This window comes from Nyctereutes procyonoides, unplaced genomic scaffold (genome assembly GCF_905146905.1).
Source record: "Nyctereutes procyonoides isolate TBG_1078 unplaced genomic scaffold, NYPRO_anot_genome, whole genome shotgun sequence".
Lineage (NCBI taxonomy): Eukaryota > Metazoa > Chordata > Mammalia > Carnivora > Canidae > Nyctereutes > Nyctereutes procyonoides.
The window spans coordinates 17882164-17899045 of record NW_026575046.1 but is presented as its reverse complement, the minus strand read 5'-3'; the positions used below and the strand labels follow the sequence as shown (position 1 = coordinate 17899045).

Sequence of the window (16882 nt, the reverse complement as noted above, 5' to 3'; positions counted from 1 at the left end):
CCTAGGCACTTTTGCCTTTGTTGAATCCCTTCCTCGGTTAAAACAAAATTAAAAATTGTATTTTAACATTGTATTAATGTAAAGACAAACACTTTAATATATATTGAAATACTTTCTTAAACCTCAATGTTAATTTCTTCCCTTCTGATTTGAAATTAGGCCATTTTTGTGGGCCCCTAAAACTATTATGGGCCCTAGGCACTGTGCCTATTGGAAAAGACAGAGGATTCTCCAATATGGAATACTGATAAATTTCCCAAACCATCACGGGCTCAAGAATGGGGGTAAACAAAAAGCAGTGGTGTACATCTTAAGCAGAGCTTCAGGTACACTTAGTAGAAGCATGTTTTCCAGACAAGATCTTAGGGACAAAATAGGAAGCATTCAGTTTGTGTTCAAAACATGCACGTGGATGGAGTTGGCCAGTAGGACACTAATAGGGACCACCTCTTACTGTGAAGTGCATATTTTTGTCTCTGAAGTTACTTTGAATTAACATTCTTGCACGTGTCTTGTTGCCCATTTTAGTCACATTATCAACAGGGAAATGTTATTTCAGAAAATAAACTTCATTTCGCCAATTTAGAAACTGCTTCAGAATTTCACCCAAACGTCTCTAGAAAACACATCGGCCTTGGTGCGGGTGTATCAAATAAATCACAAACGAAACAAACAAGCTGGCTTCCTATTGAAGGTGTGTCTGCAGGGCCCTGTGACTCTGCGTGCCAGGGGCTCTATCTGGCACATTTCTGAACTTTGCAAAATTAATTGTGCCGAAGAGAACACCATCAAACGCGTCCGGCGTGGAGTGTAAACATCTTCAAGCCATGATTCTGCGCCATCAAGGGCTCTCCAGCTAATTTCATTTGGTGCATTACTCTGGAAGAAAATCGAGGCCAAGTGAAACTGCGGAAATGGGAACAATGCACGGAGGGAAAAAATCTCACCCCATTAAGGGATCCGTTTCTTCTCTGCGCAAATAAGCCCACCACGCCTTGGAGGCAAGACTAGAAGGCTCCAGGATATTCCGAGGCTGCCCCCGCGGGCCCTCTCGGACGGAGGGAGCCCCGCAGCACCGAGAAGGAAGGTGGCCTGGGCGCCAGGGCCCCAGCCCGGGGCGCGCATTTTTAGGTAACTCCTAACATCTAAGCAATCGCCCCCCCCCACCCCGCAACCATAGCCACCCTCGCCGAGGCGCGGGAGCTGGTTTCCGCGTTTCTGCAAGGGGAGGCCGAGGCACGGCCCCGCGCTTTCCAGTCCTCTGCGCAACGCTCGCTGGCCGGGAGCTTTCGGGGGCCGCCGCGCGCCGGGCCCGCCCGGCCTCCTCCGTGACCTTCCGAGATCCGCCTGCGGACACGGCTCTCGGCGGAGGCGCCACCCCCGGCGCTCGGGCCCCGCGCGCCGCCGCGCTCCTCGGGCTCCCAGGGGCGGCCCCTGGGGCGCGCGCGCCGGGCGGGGGCGGGGGCGGGGGCGGGGGCGCGCGCCGGAGGGGGCGGAGCCGGGGCGGCGGGGGCGCGCGCCTGGCGGGGGCGGGGGGCGCGCGCCGGAGGGGGCGGGGCCGGGGGCGGGGCCGGGGGCGGCGGGGGCGCGCGCGCGCGGCTTCCGTCGGGGGGCGCGCGGGGCGGGGCCGGGGCCGGGGCCGGGGGCGGGGCCGGGGGCGGGGCCGGGCCGCGGAGCCCCCCGCCGAGCGGCGTGCAGGCACCGCCCCCGCGCGCCGCAGTCCGGGCTGGAGCGTCTCGGCCGTGGCCGTGGCCGTTAGCGTTGCCTCCGGCGGGCTCTGGCGGCTCTGGCGGCGGCGGCGGCGGCGGCGGCGACTCCCGGGGCTCGCGGAGGGCAGCGGGCCGCCCGACCCCCGCGGCCGCCTGGAGCAGCCCGCCCGGCGCTGGGACGGGGGCGGCGGGGCGGCGGGTTGTGCCCGGGCCCCCTCCTCCTCCCGCCTCGGGTCCCCGGGCGACTGCGGGCTCCGGGCAGCCCCGGGGCGGCGGCGGCGGCGGGCGCGGCCGAGCGGACGGCGGGGGATGGCGAGATAGCGGCGCGGGAGCGGCCGGTGAGTGCGGGAGGCGGGGGCGCGCGGGGGCGCGGGGGCGGGCGGGGCAGCGCTCCGGGCGGCCGGCTCAGGTCTGGGGGCGTCCGCGGGGCGGGGGGGCGCCCCGGGTCGCGCCGCTCTCCGCGCGCCTCGGGCCACCCCGCGTCCCCGAGGGCGCCGAGTCTCCGGCCGCCGCCCCCCGCCCCCCGCCCCCCGCCCCACGGAGGGCGCCGGGTTCTGAGACCCGAGGCTACCTGGGGGATGGGAAGGAGCTTTAATTCCTATTTTCCTTTGGGGATGGAGGCGACCGACTGGCTTCGTGACCCCGAGCGTACTTGAGCTCTTGCTCGAACCCCTTCCTCCCTTAGGTATAGTGTGTATTGGGTTTACCTGTGTTTTCTGCGTGCTTCTGTCCGAAGACTTGCTGAAGTCGAAAAACCCAAAGTTAAGAGTGTCGGCGATCGGAGTTGGGTTTCAGGAGAGATGCCACTTCTGAGGTTGTCTCAAAGGATGGGTTCTGAGCTCTCGACAGAAAACTGCATTATCAAGCGGCTGTGCACTTACTTCTGGGCTTGAATAACGTGGTTTTGGCCCCCACCTTCAGCTACCCCCCGCCCCCCCCCAAAAAAAATTATAAACGTGTGTGTATATGAGATCTTCATTCTCAATTGGGTGTCTTTGTGTTCCTCTTCATATGGGTGTGTTTAATGCAGCCAAATGTTGATACAACGTGTATGTATGATTACTGAGTAGCGTTTGTATGGAAATGAGATTTTTTGCATTTCTTTTCATGTGTTTTTTTAACAGGCATTTTTCAACAGAAGGGTTCCAGTTTAAGGCTTGTCTTCTGACGTGTTTGTTTTCAGTTTCAGATTTGCCTTTGATTAAAAGTTTTGTTTGGAATAAAATTAATGTGACAGTGTCATTGAGTCAGAGGTCCACAGTGGAATCTTAAATTTGAAGCAAATTCCCATCCCCTACGAACGAAGAATTAAATAAAGCGTTTGTATGGTGCAAACGATGATTGCCCCTCCCCTTAAAATTATTATTTTGCTCCAGATCTGAAATCCTATTTCACTAATATCAGAGGATTCCTTGTCTAAGCCTGGCAGAGGAAGGGAAACCTTAGTGTTTTCAGAAACTCCAGACTCTCCTCTTGTTTTTTTACATTGACTTTCTGTTTTACCGCCAGGTGGAAACTGTGTTAATTTGAAGGCTTCATTAGGTAGTAACAAGCTCAATTTAAATGCGAAGTATGCTTTCAAGGTGAACTTAGCAGCTATTTCCCTTCCAAGAATCGAATTGAGGCTTATTTGCTTTGTAATAGGTGAGATCACAAGCGTGCCTCTCTAATTAGTGGAGACTTGGATTCTCTTCTGGGAATTAAGGATCAGGAACTAGGCTGCCGAACCGAACAACTTTTGTCATTTTTGGAAGCTTGTACTTTTGAAGATGATCCTTGAACCATATGTTGGCAATGGTATAAATTATTCTGATATTAGAATGTATTGTAATAATTGGTGGGACAGGCGATCTGTGCACACTTGTAGGAGATTGAATAGATATAAAAAGCTCTGGAGTGGAAAGTGTATCTCTCTCCCCTCTCTGAAACACAGCACCTTGTTCTCCCCAGGAACCAGGGTTACTAGTTCCTTGTGTATATCTTTCCAGATATAGCTTATGCTAGTATAAACATTTCATATGTGTTCTTTTTATTTGTTTTTCCACAAACGAGGACACATTGTATATGCTGCTCTGCACCAGCTCCCCGCCCTTCCCTTAGAGTGCTGAATCTTGGCAGTCTCTCTATCAGTACTTAAGAGAGCTGTCTCATTCTGGGAGAGCTGCTGAGAGTACTCCAAGCAAGGGTGAACCATAATTTATTTAACCTTTTTGTATTGAGATATATGTAGGTTGTTTCTAATATTTTGTTATAAAAATTATCGTAAAACATTAGTTTTTAAGGTTTTTAAATGGATTTCAGTTATTCCCAGAGGCCCGAAGGCAGTAGTAACTTACTTCTTTGCCTCACATTCCAGGAAACAAATGCCCCTTCTCTCCAATATGTATCATCTGCTTTTGTATAATATCATAGTGATCCATAAGGATCTTTGATGTCTCCGTGGTGAAGCCTGAGCCATGATGGCCAGTAACTAAAGTCATATATCTTGATTAACACCTTCCTTGTTTTGAGAAATTAAAGAGCAAATGGAAACTTCTTAGAGTAATCTGTAAGAAAAATTCTTGAGAGTAAATATTTTTGAACATGGAGAAAAGGCTTGTACCTTTGATTAAATTGAAGATGAAGGCCGTTTTTGTTCACCATTAGTCACTAAAATGCCTGCCTTTCATAGATTATCTCCAATATCTTACACTGTTATGTCGTTACATAATATGGTTGCAAATTGTACAGCTTAGGAGAAGGTTATGAGTGACTCCTAAAGGGGGATATGCTTTCAGAAAATATTTGGCTCTTTTAAATTAAAGATCGACATCTCAGAGTGCTTTTAAAACACAGTAAGTTGTAGAAGTAATGCTAATCCTGGAAATTGAGCCTGATACATTATAAAAGTCGAATATTAGCCAGTGATGACCTTTATATGTTCATTACGTTTATCTTTTCAGAGTATTTTAAGAGTCCTTTAAGCATATAATTTTATGCTGATTAACTCTTTTAGCATTTAAGGTGTTTTCCCTTTATTATGTGGCACCTGCCATTGTAGTACAAAACTGCTAATACTGCCTATATTTGCTTTCCTGAAAAATGCATCGTGAGCATCTGTTACATTGCAGGGAACTCTATAGGGACTGCAAGTATAGCATTGCACAGAGTGGACGGACCCTGCTATAGTGGGTTCACCTCTCCCTGGGGGAGAGGAACAGAAAGCAGAGAAGCGATAAAGGTGGCAATACCAGGGAGTGATATGCACTGGGAAAGTAGTAAGACTTGGCTGTAGTAAAGAGGGGCAGGATGGGGGCCATTGTTTTGGATTGAGTGGTCCTGGAACTCTCTCTCAGATGGAGAGGTTTGAGCAGAGAGTTGATGGAGGGAAGGCTGTGTTTAGATGTCCGGAGGGAGAGTGGCTCAGGCAGGGGGAACAGCCAAGTGCAGAGGCCCTCCAGGGAGCCTGAGCCTCTTGCCTGAGGAACAGAGGGCTGTCTCTGCAGCTGGGGTTTAAGATGGAGAGGAGATGGAGAAAGTGGCAGGCAGGAGAGAGCAGGCGCTGCACTGGGCGCCCTGTGTATCTGCACGTGTGAAGGAATGTTTGCAGACGGGGACTAGAGGCCTTGGCTGGTGGCAGTCCTCCACCTGCTGGAAGCTCCAGAAGGGCGGGAGGGTCTGATTGCTCCTCATCCTTTCTCACCACCAAGAGCAGCCTCAGTCAGGGTGGGCTGTGAATATTTGTTGAATTAATGAGTAATCTGAGAGTTAAAAAAATAATCCTGCTTGATTTTGGTCAAAATACTTAGATTCAGGAGTCTTACTGGACCTTTCCATCTTGGCTCTGGCCCTTCACGTTACCAAATCTGTTATGCACGTCCTCTCAAAGTATTGCTTTACGTTGGTTGCATTTGATTGCTTTTCCATGAGATTAAAGTATGAAGCCTTAAAAGCGTACCTAATTTTCCAGGACATGATAGTGATCTCTGAGTAATTTAGTCAGAGGTTTCATCTTTGATTTCAGTAGGTTTGTTAGTGGCCGGTGTTAAATTTTCAGATACCTTTTTTTTGGGGGGGGTGGGGGTAGGGAGGGATACTACATACATTAATTCCTTGGGGCCGATGACAGACTAATGAGCAAATAAAATATACGTACTTTATGCAGGTACTTTTATTCTCACAGGAAGAATGTGTGCATGTTCTATTTTAGGGAGTATCAGGAACTGTGGTATTTCCTCTTCCCAACTTCTAATCTGTTTGTCATTCTAAATACATGTTCCTTTATATTAATTGAAAGCGTGGGAAATGAGGTTTTTGCCAAGTAATTGTTATAGATGTCTAATAAGAATCTGTTATCTTTCTCTTGATTGTGACTTTTTGACTTCTGTTTGATATTAGGAGTTTTGTCATCTTGCGGAATGAGGGTTTTAAATTTTTTAATTTGATATTCTAATTGGTTGATGCCAGAACCCAATAAGTTGTCTCTAGGTTTATCTTCCAACTTTTTCTCATGAGCTCTGCTCAAACGCTGTGTAAAGGATGGATTCTGTGACTCCTCTAAGGCCTAGGTGAAGTCAGCTTTGTCCCTGTCACTGTCCCTGCAGTAAAAGTTCTTCGTATAGCAGAAGCACGTAAGCATCTGTTTTATATGTAACTGGTTGTGGTGATTTAGCGGCTTCGATGTTTGAGTTAAAGTACTTTTACTACTTCCTTTATATTTCCTTTATGAACTATAGAGATGCAGGAATTCCAAATTTGTCTTAACATTGTCTAAAATTACAGCACATACTTCTTCACTAGTTGTTGCTGCTAATGTCACTCACGCGTACAAAGGTGGTGGTTCTCAGATACCGTATTATGGTTTTGTGTGGAAAGGTGAGGAAAAACTTCTGGTGGGTGAATTTTTCATGGAATTTTGCACAGAGGTGAGAAAAAATCTTGACTTTTGCCCATTCTTCTGGTTTGTAGGGCAAGGTACAGAGGACTTGGAATCATCCTAAGGGCCTGTAATTGAGAATCTAGCTTTATTACTAAGTGGCAGTATCCTGACGGACCACAAGGAGGCGATATCATTTCCTGAAAGCGTGTGTGTGTGTGTGTGTGTGTGTGTGTGTGTGTGGGTGTGTGGGTGTGGTGCTTCTCTAGAAGGGAGTGGCTTGGGATGCTGCATCCCTCACCGCCGTGCCTTCCTGCCTGCGACGCCCTCAGAAGCAGCTTCAAGGAGACTCTGGATCTGCGGACAGTGGAGACGGTGGTAGCAGGAACATCTGGTGGAAAATAACAAGTGGTGGCAGAAGTAGTGCTTCCCGTTACTAATATTAGAAATGCTAATGGAGCAGTCAGTTGTAGACATGCTGTGGACAGAAATGTGTGTGCCTATGAGTTGTCAGTGGGTGTCAGCTGGAGAGAGGTGAGAATCCCCCAGGACTTCAGTGCCCCAGCCCCTGAAGGCACTAGTGTGCCACCTTAAAGCCTGCCACTCCTGTCCACAAGCTTGGAGACCCCTCCTACCATACCGGTGAGGTCCTGTGTCACGTTTCATGACTCAGTATTTATAGTCAAGTGCAGAAGTGAAGGAGGCAAGGTGTTCTAGAAACCTCTTCAAAGAAACCGTTTAAATTGAAAGCATAAATCTTCGGTGAACTGGAACCTATCCTGTGTTTATTCTTTGAAGATACCCGGATCACCAGGGTTTTTACTGTAGATGTAAAATTATCTTTTTTTTTTTTTTTTCCGTGGAGATCCATGTGGAACTATATAGAACTTAAAATGCAGAGCTCTTACTAGTAATAAGAACTTAAACATTCAAACAAAACCAAAGAAAGTCTAGAATTGGAGATCCAGAAGTTATCTCAGGCCATCTGGTCAGCTTCTTAAGTTTACTGATAAAGAAACCAAGACCCAGAGATGTTTTAATTTGCCCAAGAATCCAGGGGTTCCAGACTGGCATTGCAACCATGATTTGCTGATTCTTCCCTGCAGGGTCCTGAGTTCCTTCCCCCCATCCAGTAGTAACTCATTGAAGGCAGAGACTTGGTGGGGTTCACCGCCATGTCCTCAGCTGAGAACATTGCCCAGCCCATAATACGCATTCAGATATTTGTTGATAAATGAATACCTACAGGATTTTAACAACTTCAGATTGCCATATGGGCTCTAAGATATTTATAAAATTTGAAAGAATGTACAATTTAACGAGTTTCTTGTTAAAAAATATGGCATGTTGCTATTAAAGCCTCAAATGTTAAGCCTAATATTAGCCAGACAGGTAAGTGAAGGTGTGGAGTTTTACTTACTAATGGGGCACCTGCCGAGCCTGGTTTCACTAAATTTTCTAGTTGTCATCCTATAAGCTCAGTCTGCTGGGATCCGATTTCGTTAAAGTTTTATATTTTGTATTTGAAAATATATGTATTTTAAAATATGGCATTTGTTATCTGAATTTTAGATATGTTTTACTAGGAGTTTCACTATTTTTAAAACTTAAGGCTAAATGGTGATTTCATTGTTTAAAAACAAGTCTAGCCAACTGGAGGATTTGGGGAATTGTCACTTCAAATGTTGCTGGTGGGTGTTTGAATTGTTTCAACTTTCCAGGAGGGCAATTTTGTATTACTCATGGAAAGCCTCAAAAATGTGCCATGTCCCTTAGTCAGGCATTTCCATCACTAGGAATTTAAACGAAGGAAAAAGAAATAAGCATGTGTACAGAGACCAGTCTATAGCATCTGGCCTTACCTACACAGTACATATAGATACCATATTCCTGTCAGTAGCTTTCTCCCCAACAGTGATTCTTAACTTGGTGGGAAGTCTACTTAGTGGAGTATCTCAAAATTGGGAAGGGGTTGCTCTCTGAAGTTTGGGAAAAACATATCTCCAGATTCTGGTGACTTCCCCACAAAGTACACGCAAAAAAACCAACCTCTGATTTACAAAAATGTTTTTTGTAGTTTTGTTTATGACAGTTGTAAACTAGAAACAATTTAAATGCTTAATAATAGGGAGATTGGCTACACAAATTGTAGTATGTACATGTAATGGAGAGCCCTTTATTTATTAACAGTGAGGTAGGGGAATAATTTATTGATGTGAAAGAAAAGCAAAATTTGCAAACTGAAAAAGATTGCAAATTGCATGTATAAATTGATCTAAGCTTTTTGGTTGTTTTGGAGGGTGAATGTCAGAGAGTGAGTTTGTGTGTGTGTGTGTGTGTGTGTCTGTACAATTTAATACCTATTGGGTAAAATGCCAGGGAAATTATACACTGAATGTTAGGTGAGATTATCTTTATGTGTTGAAATTACAAGTGACTATTATTTTTTATTATCATTTTCCTGATTTCCATTATATAAAGCATGTTATGTAGCTCAGAGAAAGGGAATAGATGCTATTTCCCATTTACTGGTTGTGTGAACTTGGGCAAGTTCTATGTGTCTCCTTATCTGTAAAATGGTAATACTATTATCCAGCTCAAGGTGCCTACAGGTAGTGTTTGATAAATGTTACCTTGACCCCACCAACCTGGTATGACTAAAGTCAATATTATGTTTCTATTAATACAGAATTTCTAAGCAGAATAACTTGTTTTACAAGTTATATCAAACCTTTGTGAAAAGCATTTCAGGACATTCTGACAAAATATTTTGTTTATGGTCACTGGGAAATATTTTGTTGAATATTTATTTACTTTAAAACTGAAATGCTTTCCATTGCCAAGAAATTTTAAATAGAAGGCTCTTATATTTGTCTTTAATAGTCATGAGTGATAAGTTCTTGAAGGTCAGGATCTGATCTTCCCTTTTGTAGAGGTAGAATGAGATGTCATTCAATCATTCAGTAATTGTTAGGGGCCTTTTCTCCCCTCGGGTAGTGGGTAGGCATCACATATACAGCAGTCCCAGACAGACGTGCCCCCTTCATTTGCAGGATATGGGAAGTAGCCATGGCAAGTGGCCAGTATGGTGCAGGGCCAGGAGGCCAGCACACACTTAGTAAATGGTATTACCAATGCTGACAGCCAAGCAGGACTTATTTCCTCTCCTGCAATTCTAAAAGAAACTTTGTCTTGATGTTACTTTTCAGTGAACACAAACACTGCCTCCTGCTTCTTCTACAAACTCCAGGAGAATCTGACTAGGTTATTTCCTTTGCTGAGGATTTACTGATTTACCTTATACATGTGTAAGAATATCCTAGGCTAATAGTCTTAAAATTGCTACTGTATATCTTCTGTGAAGGGCATGCCTTTTTGAGATTATCTTTTTTTTTTTTAAAGATTTTATTTATCTATTCATAGAGACACAGAGAGGCAGAGACACACACAGGCAGAGGGAGAAGCAGGCTCCATGCAAAGAGCCTGACATGGGACTCGATCCAGTGTCTCCAGGATCATGCCCCGGGCTGCAGGCGGCGCTAAACCACTGCGCCACCAGGGCTGCCCTGAGATTATCTTTTATAAAATTATTGAGACGGGCTCCTACTAATAAATTTAGGAGGAATGGAATTCATGGATCTCCCATTTGAGAAATTCTAACACATAATCTTACGGAGGATGAGAACAATAAAGCATGCAGCCTAAAATATATAAAATAACATTAATTTTGTAATTTCCTAGTGTAAGGGCAATTTTTAAGTTGGTAACAATTTTTAAGTTGGTATATTAAGTTCTAATATAAAGTAGATGCAGCAGTCACAAAGGAAGCCTCAGAACTTTCATGATGACAAGCAGTGACCTTGCATTTCATTTCCCTCATACAACCTAATAAAAGAAGATGGTTTCACAAATCCTTTTTTCTTGTGCCTGTGTAAAATGCATGTCACAGGTCAGAGGCACCAGCAGAGCCAGCATTTTATTCCTCATTTATCTCAAGTTTTTTTCTGTATACTCTCTTGCTTTCCATGGTCCACTTTACCCCCTCCATCCTGCTCCCACTGGAACCAGCAGTCAGCTTGCTTGCTTGCTTGCTTGCTTGCTTGCTTTTTTTGTTGTTGGAGGGAGATCGCTTTTCAGAAAGAAATACCCTCTTTATGTCTCTCAGTGAGATGTACTGAGTACGCATTGGCAAGTAGAGAGCAAGCAAGCTGTGTTGACATGCAGACATTAGGCTGTTGGCTAGACATTGAACTTAGCTTGCTTGCCCCTTCTCAAATGCCAGCTTCAATAAAATTTCAGATGTCTCTGTTTTGGAACTGTTCAGCTCACTGACAAATAGTCAAAGCTGTGATTGCTGTACTCACACCTTCCATGGGATGTACTGCTGGGATCAAAACCTCAGATGCTTGCAGGTGCAGTGGAGGTCATGTACCTTGCTGAGTGGGTCTGATCGGCCTGCCCTCTTTATGCTTCTGATAGAGACAATAAGAAGCATCTTTTTTTACTACAACATTTACTAGATGGTAAATGGTAACTGAAATTTGTCTCATTTGGGGGGCCTATAAGGAAAGACTGGGGAAGGTTGGATGTGGGACAGTGTGAGCTTACTTTGGAAGGATGGGTTGGTGTTTGTTACGTGGACAAGGAAGAGAGAGAGGGACAGACATTCTGGGCAGAGGTTGCAGTGCGTGCAGGGACACAGAGGACAGCAGAGTCTGGCACATTTGGTGGGACTTGAGTGCAGGGGCGATGCTGCGGGCAGAGGTGGGAGTGGGAAGTTAGGAGGCCTGAAACAGTGGAGAGCCCCATGTCATGCTAATGTCGGCACCTTTTCCAGTAGGCCAGGGAGAGTGGTGGAAAATTTGGGGCACGTGAGACCAACATTTCAGAAAGATGACTCTTGGTTGTGCCGTGAAGGGCTTGGGAATCCAGAGACCAGTGAGTAGCACTGTGGTCCTGCAGGCCGAGGGGAAGGGCCCCCACCAGGCCCGGCCCCGGAAGCTGGTCAGTATTTTCCAATGTCAAGGTAGTGACGTGGAGTAGCGGAGACTGCAAGCTCCTCTCCTGCTCAGTCTGCCGTGCCTTTTTTTAAAGCTTCTGATTAAACTCAGTGCAGAAACATTCAGTGTGTTTAGAGCTTCGAAACACAGGTTAGTGGACGCCTTACCCTTACATTGCTAAATGAGGGGTCCCTAAGTGTGGGTGGCATTGTAAAATAGGGAGTAGGTGAAGTCTGTAGTGACGAAGTAGCTGCTTGAGTTAAGGATGTTGGTCACAGGTTACGAACTTTCAGCTCTGAGATGAGTACATTCTGGGGATCTGATGGACAGCATTGTGGCTGCAGTTAATTTTGTATTGTATGCTTGAAAATTGCTATGAGACTAGATCTTAAGCATGTTGACCCCCTCCACACACAAAAAGGTAACTGTGAAGTGATCGACATGTAGATTAACTTGATGGTGGCAGTCATTTCACAGTGTATATCAGATCCTTAAGTTGTCCCCTGGAGATGTATCCAGTTTTGTCAGTTATACCTCAGGAAAGCTGAGAAAAAAATAGGGAGTAGGCACACTTATGGAGAGATGGGATAAGAATAAATGGGGTGAGATTTACACCAAAGCAAGGACTTAAAATAATTTGAGCATTAGTAAAGTCAATAATAGCTTATTTGTAATAATTAGGAATACCTTACTATTGGATTACCGACCTGTGAAGTTTTCAGGCTAAAAGTGAATCCTCTGATTTTAATGCTGCTGGAGGATAGGATTTTAGGCATTGTGATAAAATGAGGAGACACAAGAGTTGTCCTTGTTGTTACTAATTGTTGGCAGTTATGTTACATTGTGGGCCCATTTCACTGATCAGCCCTTTGCATTTTTTCCACATGTTACAGCTAGATCACATCTCTTCTGACCTGTATTTGTTCATTTTGCACATGTTGCCATTGTCAGCATCAGCATCATTCTATTTTGGACCCTGAAATTATTGATTCTAGATTCATCTTTCATACTAGTTCATTGGATTAACTTATTAGAATCCTTATTACTACACTGTAATATATTTGGTATTTTGCCCATTCTTTTCATCTACAGATTGAGGAATGGGTTTCCTGGGTCATCATCGAGTTCATTAATGAAAAGCACAAGAAAAACAGGCCAAATTGACATCATCCTATAATTAGTGCCCTTTGAGTAAGGTTGAGCACCATCAAATTAATCTACATGTCGATCACCTCACAGTTACCTTTTTGTGTGTGGAGGGGGTCAACATGCTTAAGATCTAGTCTCATTGCTAACAGACAATACAAAACAACCCCCTATAGTCTTTTGTATACAGTATGTGTCTCTTCATCTTGCTCATAAATATCTTTAAAGCATTTAGAAAAGCTCTTGCTGACACTTGCTTTTCTCAGTTCAGTTGCCTTATCAAGTAAGAAGGTAAGGTGAGTAAGGGGGTACGGGTGGGCTGAGGTTCATTGGCCCAGGGTCCCTTCCCTGATATGTTCTGTAATCTTACCCAGCATCAGTGTCAAGCTCACGTCTCTTCTCTCATCTGTAGAATGTGCTTTCTTGACAGGATATCCCACAGAACATCCTTTTCCAAAAACAGTTTGGTCAGAAACCAGTTATTTCTGTTGTATTTTTCATTCTCTATTCCGCTCTATTTAGAAGTTTCGAGTGAATGTAAGGTGAAGTATGGCGCTTCCACATGCTTAAAAGATGTCGTAGATTATGGTCAGAAGCTAAAGATTTTGTTTTAATTCTTTGTTTCCTGTTTTCCTTTTGAGAAGCATTTACATTCTAAAATAATGCTTAGGACTTGGACATCTGGATTTAAATAATGCTATAAAGAAAAGAAAAGGACCATTTGAATTCTTTTGGAGAGGAGAGAGCTTTGAGATTCTGACCCCAAAGAGTGTTAAGAAAACATTCAGGCACATTTTGGTCAATATCTGTACACTGAAATATAAATCTTCAAACAGTTTATATTTTAAGATTATTTCAACAGCAAGTCCAGAATTTTTTAATGCCAATACATTTTGAAAACAGGTTGTTAACTGGTGCCCTAAGAACTGTACTTGGCCTACAAATATGTTTTCTTTGGCTCACATAGTGTTTCATAAAGAGTTAGTTGCCAACATTTAAAAATAAGGAGATTTCACGTTATAAAACCAAACCTGCATTCCTGTCCCTTTTTGAAAATCTTGATGGTCTGTGACTACCCTGGACCACGTTCTACATGGTGGTTGCATAGAAGCAAAGCACCAGCAGGAGGCTACCCACCGCCGCGCTGTGCACTCCTTACTCCGTCCCTGTGGCCAGCCTCACTCACTTCATCTGGCTGGTCCTCAGGGTGGGTTTGAGCTCGTACCTGCCGAGTCAAAGAGCTAACTAACTAAAAGTATACCTCAAGGTTGGGAGGAGAATAGTAAGGTGGAAGCAATTTGAGATTTTGTTCCCTGAACATAGGTTGTTTGAGCTCGGTCATGATGTGAGGACTGGCAGTGCTTGGGAAAGTAGGTGGGGTAATTCTCCCAGGAGCGGTGTTCGGCTGGGCAGTGTGGAGAGCAGCCTCCCTCGTGGCATTCTAGATCTGCTAGTTCAAGGCGGCAGGCAGGCTGTCCTAGGAATCGAGTTGCTATGCATTGCTTAGGGGAGGTGGAAAGTAGGGGAGGTAGGCCCTAGGGCGCTGTCATGGGATTTTAGTGATGTTAGGAGATTTGTCCAAGGAGGTCACATACCTGCCACCTGATCAGTGGTGGGATACGGACCGGAGCCCAGGACACGTGACTCTGGTTCAGTGATATTTTCTTTTTCAACTCCCTCCATGTTTTTCACTTATGTGTAATGGGCTAGAGATGAGGTTGGGAACCAGGCTTGGACTCAAATCCAAGTTCTGCCCCTGACTAGCTGTGTGACCTCAGGCAAGTGTCAAAAACCTGTCTGTGCCTCATTTTCCTTGTTATAAAGAAGGGGAGAATGATGATACTGGCCTCATCAGGTGGGTATAGGGATTTAATCTGATACTGCATTTGAGGAACTTAAAATGGTGCCTGCAGACAATAAATAGTGCATTAAGACTGCGTGATACCTGAAAAATAATATTTATAAATTGTGTATTATCACAGCAGACTTAGCTAAAAGTAGCATTTCAACCACACAATACTATTGCATAATATTTTCTTCCTCTTAGAATTTAGGAAGGATTTATAGGATAATTTTGCTCCATGTATTCTTTTAAAAAGCCTTTAACAATTTGACCCAATTTTATCTTTTTATTCATAATTTTTTCTGTAGCACACAGATGTGTTCATAAGCACACCATTCAGCTTTCTCTTCGGAATGTAAAGAAACAGGTGTCATCAAATTATTTTTCACTCCTCACCCAGGATGCCATTTGGGTGGATTTCTTCAATTTATTAAATAGATCTTGAATATATAGCGTGTGTAAAGCCCTTTTAGAAGCAAGAGAGTTGGGGGATCCCGGGGTGGCGCAGCGGTTTGGCGCCTGCCTTTGGCCCAGGGTGCGATCCTGTAGACCCGGGATCGAATCCCACGTCGGGCTCCCGGTGCATGGAGCCTGCTTCTCCCTCTGCCTGTGTCTCTGCCTCTCTCTCTCTCTCTCTCTCTCTCTCTCTCTCTCTCTCTCTCTGTGTGTGTGTGTGACTATCATAAATAAATAAAAAAAATTAAAAAAAAAAAGAAGCAAGAGAGTTACAAAAACAAATCCCTGCTCTTGAGGAGCTCATAATTTTTTGTAAAGAGAGGGTGGGAGGAAAGGGAAGAACAATCTCCATAATACCTGATATGATATAATAAATGCCCAGAGTGGAAATTGAGCAGAGTGCAGTGGGAGCATGAAGAGAATGCCAGTATCTGGGCGTGATGACCTGTGAAGGAGCCAGGAGGCAAAGATGTCCCAGGGACAGGGAGTTGAGGAGGGGGAAGGGATTGTGGGGCTGAAGTTTGAATTTGAGTTTGGATATACAGTCTGAACAGTTGGTCAGGCAGCTCCTGGCCCTTGGCCTGAAGCTTGAAGGGACAGTGAGGGTTATAGATGGAGAAGCTAATTAAAGCCAGAGGAGTCACCGTGGAAGCCAGAGGCCACGGGGTGGATTAAGCTGTGAGTAAAGTACTTGTGCCGCAATGCTGCTGAGGGTTGGCCAGGGCAGTGGATGCGCAGAGAGGGGTAAGGGATAGGGAGAGAGACAGGTCCTGTTTAAGAGATAAAACTGACGAGTAGGTGGAAGGGTTGGGGAAGAAGGAGTTAAGGGTTACTCGTGTTTGGGTGACCCAGGAGACACTGGTGCCATGAACAAGGACTGGGGCAGAAGAGAGCAGATCGAGAGGGGACAGTGAGTTTAATTTTTATCCCTGTGGAGATGTTGAAGGATCTATGAAATACCTAAGTGGTATGTGGTGTCAAAATGTTTTGTCGTCCCTGAAGGACCCCATTGGTCCTCATGGATGTATGTAGATAAGCAGTTGCCTAGTAAGCAGATGGTTAATCTGTAAATGGGAAGAGGCTGGTCCTGGAAACAGATTTGGAAGTTTCGAGTGGTGCCTGATGAGAGCTGCAGAATAGATAATGCTGTTCAGTGAAGAAATAAAGATGGAAAAGCAGTAGGCTAAAGGAGCCCACAAGGAAGCTGAGAAGGAATGCTCTCTTAAGGGCATCTCTAGTCAACGGAGGAAGGAATGGATTATTTAATTCGTGGTGTTAGGATATATGTAGCCTTTGGGGACCGGGGGGAACCTGGCTTCCCGACTCTTGTTACACACCAAAATTAATTTCATTTGAATTAAAGTTTCAGATGTTAAAAGCCTTGACTATACTGGAAGACTGTATAGGTGATAATTGATACAGCTTTGGCATGAGAAAGAGTTTATGGTCAGAAACCATAAAGGACAAAATTGGGAAAGCTAACTTCATGAAAGTCAAACAGAAACCTCATTGAAAAGTAAAGAAACAAACTGGAAATATTTGCGATGTAGATAACAGGTCATATGCATATTATGGAATGATGTTAGGATTTGTTTCTTATCAAGCAGTGAAGAAAAGATTAATGTCTAATTAGAAAAATGAGCAAGAGAAAGAATAAGCATCTTGTATATAAAACATTGCAGATTACCAGGAGACATATGAAAGGTATTTTTGACCACATAATCAAGGAAATGCCATTTATGGCCTAACAAGTGGAAGAGATTAAAATTTAAAAAGAAAATCTTGATCTTGATGAGAGCATGGGGAAGCATGTACTGGGGAACAGAGCCGTCCCTGGTTGTTTTTGAAAGTGAGCTTCTATCGTGTTTTTCCC

General features: G+C 44.6%; 1 protein-coding gene across 2 annotated transcripts in view; it reads left to right on the top strand.

Annotated features, from left to right (window-relative positions):
* The first annotated feature begins 789 nt into the window (after positions 1-789).
* Positions 790-16882, top strand: part of LIFR (LIF receptor subunit alpha) — a 78795-nt gene continuing 62702 nt past the window's right edge. The window contains exon 1 of one of the 2 annotated variants that reach the window (XM_055325195.1): positions 790-1131. The gene's annotated coding sequence lies outside the window, so the exon portion shown is untranslated. Of the gene's footprint in view, positions 1132-1741; positions 2048-16882 lie in introns of those variants that run through there. The other variant, XM_055325194.1, reaches the window with a different exon arrangement.